Source organism: Poecilia latipinna, unplaced genomic scaffold, assembly GCF_001443285.1.
Source record: "Poecilia latipinna isolate Pla-1442-1.1 unplaced genomic scaffold, P_latipinna-1.0 Scaffold430, whole genome shotgun sequence".
In the NCBI taxonomy this organism is placed as follows: domain Eukaryota; kingdom Metazoa; phylum Chordata; class Actinopteri; order Cyprinodontiformes; family Poeciliidae; genus Poecilia; species Poecilia latipinna.
This window is the reverse complement of record NW_015113046.1, coordinates 117,363-122,679: the sequence shown is the minus strand read 5'-3', so window position 1 is coordinate 122,679 and position 5,317 is coordinate 117,363.

The following is a 5,317-nucleotide window of genomic DNA, read 5'->3' as shown; positions in this document are numbered from 1 at the left end:
TGTCGTTTTAAACATAAATTTGCTTAACGGAAATCCTTTTTGATAAAAAGTTTTGGCGCTAGGATGAGGTTTTATTTATTTATTTTTTGGGCATATCCATATTGGCTAATATTAGCAAAACTGGAACGGAAACAATTTTGTTTCGCCCGAGTCACACGATCAACGACTAGACGTTTCCACTGGCCCAAACCACGGAGAGGAAGCTGACAGGAAGTGGTTGAAGGATGACAGCGCGGCCAATCGCGTGGACCAATGTACTAACAAGTAATTTTAATTGTGTTTCTTACTTAATGGATGTACGTTGGATCTTATGCGACTTTGGTGGAATATCGACAAAGATCACGTTTATGATTGTGGACAGATCCAACTTCATCTTCGTCTCTTCCACACGAACTTGATTGTTTGCATTTACAGTTGCTCATATGTTCATCCACAAACGCCTCAGCTACATCAGAAGAAAAGGAAAACATGACGAAACTTCTAGTAGTCTTCAGTCCAGGGTCATCCTCTCAAACTTACTGATATCGTGGTTAGATAACTACAAGTTAAACATAACATAAGTAAACATAAATGAGCAACGTGATTAATAGGCTCAACACAGCCCACTTAGAGATTCTTCCTATGTTCATTTATGGCCCCAAGAGCTTTAGAAATGAAAAGCTGTGTTTAAAAGAGGCTTCCAGTGATCAAAGGTGCTGCAGTCGTGTCTCATGCGGTTGGTCTGGTCACCGCAGCCTTGAATCAACGCAAATCCTCCCTGAGGCAGAAATGACGGGGGCACGTTCTCAGGTGAAGCATAACCTTGTCTGCTATTAATGTTTAGACACTTTATTTTTCAAGGAAATATTTACATTTAAGTAATGATTTAATTTACAGAGCGTGATCTGACATTTATGGAGAAAGAGGTAGTGCGCATGCCAGAGGGTCAAAAACCTTGGAAAATTATACTAAAAACAAACCTGTGAAGCGCTCAGGTTTGTTCTATTAAGCTTGGTCTTAATTGAAAGAGGAAACATGAGTAACATAATCAAAAAATATGTAAACAGGAGTGGTTAAAACATATTCAGTTAGATTTATCTTATATTTATCTTTAAACCATTTAAATACAGAGCTGTACTTAATATTAATTATTTGTTAAACGTGGCAGTAATCAGAGTACATAATAAACTCTGTAAAACTCCATTCAGTTTATTTATGTAGCACCAAATCACAAAACAGGTCAAAATACAAGACAAGCTGATCGAACTGACATATGTTCAACTAGTTCAGTCCCAGACAGATCAAATTCAAACAACTCCAGCTGTTTATAACAGTGCAGTGAAGACCAGTTTATTATACAAACTTGTCAAAATGGGGAAACCTCAGCCAATTAGATTAAGTTGCTAATATCGAGTACGCATGCAGTAAAAGTAACAGCGTTTCCATTACAAACGTGCACAAAACATCAAGATTCTGCTAAGGGTCGAAAAAAACCCCACCATTTTGCAATTGGAGTGTTTCCATTAAATAAGAAACCTAATGAAACACAACAGTAATACCAACACCATAATGCTCCAAACTACCAAACGTTTCACATGAAGGAAGCACCAACCCCCATTCTGTTTCACGAAGACCTCTACGTATCATTCTTGAAATCTTGAGTCATTGCAGCCAGTGACTCCGCAGACAGATGGTGACTTCTGCATACTTGTGTTCATGAGCTGTCCCCCAACAGACCTACACTCACCTCAATTAACACCACTGAGCAAAGTGAAGATGATTTTCTGAGGTTTAAAACAAGCATTGGAATGGGGAGTAAGGGGCTTTCAGGGACTGTCTGTGGCATTGCAGTTGGTGCCAGAAAGGCTAGGTCTGAGTAAAAAACTGGTGATCTACTAGGATTTTCACCACAATCATCTCCAGTTTACAGAGAAGGATCCAAAGAAGTGAAAATACCCAATTAGCTGCTGTTGGGCATCAAGAAGAAGACAAACAGGGTCTTGATGACCATTACTACCAAGAATATAGTCTCTGGATGGGCGACAGGCCAAACCCTGAACTAGATGGGCTACAGCAGCAGAATACCTCACTGGTTGCCATTAGTAGTCGGAAGCAAATTTGGAAAAATGTAATCCGTCTGAGTCAGGGTTCCAGCTGCACCATTCTGATGACAGGGTGAGAATTTGATAGAAAATACATCGAAGCATGGATCCGTCCTGCTTTGTGTCAATAGTTTAGGGTGGTGATAGTGGTGTGATGGTATGGGGGATTTTCTTGGCACCCTTTGGCCCAGTTATGCCTGAAACTTTCAAAAACTCCAGGACTACAATATGATCAGAGGAAGATGAGTCATAGCTGCTGAGTGTTGACGTGTCGTTCACTAGTAGCGACTGGATTCCTTCGAACGGTGAGCGGTGGGAATCACCCCAGATAGTCACAACTGTTTGTTTTTTTTATGACTTTGCTTGGTAATGGATGATGCTCTGCTTTCAGGTCAACAGCTATTGTTATTTTTATTTAATTAAAAAATATTAAATAAATAAATACAATTCTAGAAATAGATTAATCACTTTTATTTTTAAAGACAAAGAAAAAGATTTTTTTATTTCTATTAAAAGCAGCTAAAGTCTACTTTTCTTTAATTGTGCTTCCAAATCACAAATAGCCTTAAATGTTAATACACAAAACACTTGACATCAACTTAATTTATTATTTCTATTTTATTAGAAAATTATTTATTATTTCTATGAGTTTGGACAGCTTCGAATCTGTGAATAACTCAAAATGCCAAAATAGACGTGTTCATGGCTTTCTCATTTTTTAGGATGAACAAAGAAAACAATAGTTGAGTTAAGAGACCAATATTTTCATTCCAGGTTGCATCATATAATATGACGTGTTATTGCGACGCGGGGCAGTCTCAGGTTAGGTGGTCCGTGACCGTTAAATGGGTTCAGTGGAAAAAGTTTGAGTAACGCTGATCTAGACGGAACAATTTCTCTTTCTGATCCGCCAGCTTTTCTGATTCAATAGCTGCTTTATGTTTTAACTGAAAAACAATACATTTCCATGTAAAGCAAAACGAAGCACACACCACTTTACAAAGTGAATATGACACACTCAGACACGTTGGCTAGTCCTTCTTCAGGGCATGACTGTTTCTTCCCGCCTTCGTCTCTGAACGAAGCACAAAGGGGGAATGTGAATTGTTGAATTATCAGAAAGAATTATGATGGGTCAAATGAAGCGACGACCGGCAACAATGACGTTCTTTACCCTCTCATGGCCACGCACAGTTTCCTCTCATCAAGGCTGCAGCCGTGTCTTTGAGTCAAACAATCCAGCTGCTTTTCATGCTGGCATTTTTCGTTTAACATATAATATTTAATTAGCAGGACTAATGTGCTCACAAAGACCCAAGGACTTTGCCTCAAAAAAGGAAAAAATTGTCCTTTGTCCATCGCCTATTTTGTTGAGAAAGTGCTGTAGATTTTTTTTTTCATTTCTAATTGCATTATAAAATAAGTATATGCCTTTATGCAGCGCTTCAAAGACAAGGAAACCCAGAAAATGTCAAAGCAATTTCCTTCATTTTTTTCCCCAACACAATCTTTATTTTTATTCAGGTAATTCTGATTAGCTGTTTGAATATTGTTGAATAGCACCTCAAGGATGCTGACCCTTTGGTATGTGAATAAAACCTGTTGCAGGTTTGCCATTGTTAGCTCGGTAAAAATGAAAACACCAACATATGTGTTTGCCTTATGTAAAGACAAATTTAGATTTTTATGCCTGTAACAAAAAAAATATTACAATTATTACCAGAAAGTCTTTTGTGAAATAAGCTAAAATCATTTTCTTAATCATTTCATGTTTGACAAACCCAGTAGTGCGGCTGGACCCAATTTAATGTGTTCTGTGCGCATTAATCTGCAGATTGTAGATCAATGTGTAGATTGATGTGCAGAGAAAAATTCTTCCCAAAATCAACAAACTTGCAGATAAACCTGAGCATGCTCTACAACAACAGCGTCTTCAGCCAGAGGTTTATTCAGAGTTGCTGTGATGCAGACCTCTACAGCAGATCCTTCATCAGAACATACGACTGTTTGAAGAAACTGCTATAATATGAATTACAACATCTTTTCTATATCCTCTTTGAGTTCCAGTATAATGTCTTTTCCAGCTACATAGAATCATTTAAAAAAAAACAAACGTCCAGTAAGCTCTATATATATATATATATATATATATATATATATATAATTATTATTATAAGATATAACTTAAAAGAGATTTGATTTGGTAATGTGGTACCTTGAAATTGGGCTTCTGTCTCTTTAAGAAAGTCCTGCTCTTTCTGAAACTCTGCCTTCAGGAAGTCATCACGTCACTCCTCTAAAACTGTTTTTTAACATTATTAAAGAGCTTCACTGAGAAGCAGCCCTTACAATAATGTACAGTCCCACATTGTTGTGGGACTGCTAATAGCTACTGGCTAGTCTGAAGGAGCTGAGTGGGGGAGTCGTGGGGCGGATGTTGTAACTTCTAGGAGGAGCTTCGTCCTAGGTCCACCCAGGCATTTTGCACAGCTGAATGGTTGCCATGAAGATTAAATGATTTCTCAAACATGCATGAAAGAATCAAAGCAACATGGTTTAATGAGGGGATAAAATTATAACATGGTGTACGGCTAAAAAAAGTTGGTTTTACATAATACCGCCCCTTTAATTCACAGGCAGCGTGAGTTCTCACTTGCTTGGCTTCATGCATAAAATAAAACATGAGTAACGTAACCGTGACAACAATGACATTGGTGGCACCATGCTGCTGTGTGGCTGAAGTACAGGTGAGACATCAGATGAGGCGTATCGATGGAGGATTCTAGCCAACTTTTTACCTTCACTGTCAGCCAAACAGAAACAAAGTGTGAGGCCAATTAAACTCATCTGGACTGACGGGCATTTGAATGTCTTAAGCGCCACAAACCCAAAGTAGTCAGCATCATGGTCGCTCCGCTTTGATGCCTCCCTGAAGAAGCCTCTTCAACACATCTGAAGAAGAGAGGTCATGAAGGGGGCCGTCTTTTGTGTTTACAATTTAGAATTCTCTTGATCTACATGGCCGATTGCTAAGGAGAGGTAAACGAAGAGAGAAAAGAAAGGACGTGGTTCCCCTCGCTCTTCAATGTGGATTTGAAGAATCAAAACGTGGGTTTTTGCCTCGAGGCCCTCATCCAGCCGACTTTCATGAAGAAAGAGGTGTCATTATACCTCATCATCCCCACACACGGCATAGCCACGAGAAAGGAAGGTAAATTCAAAGTGTGTATAATCAC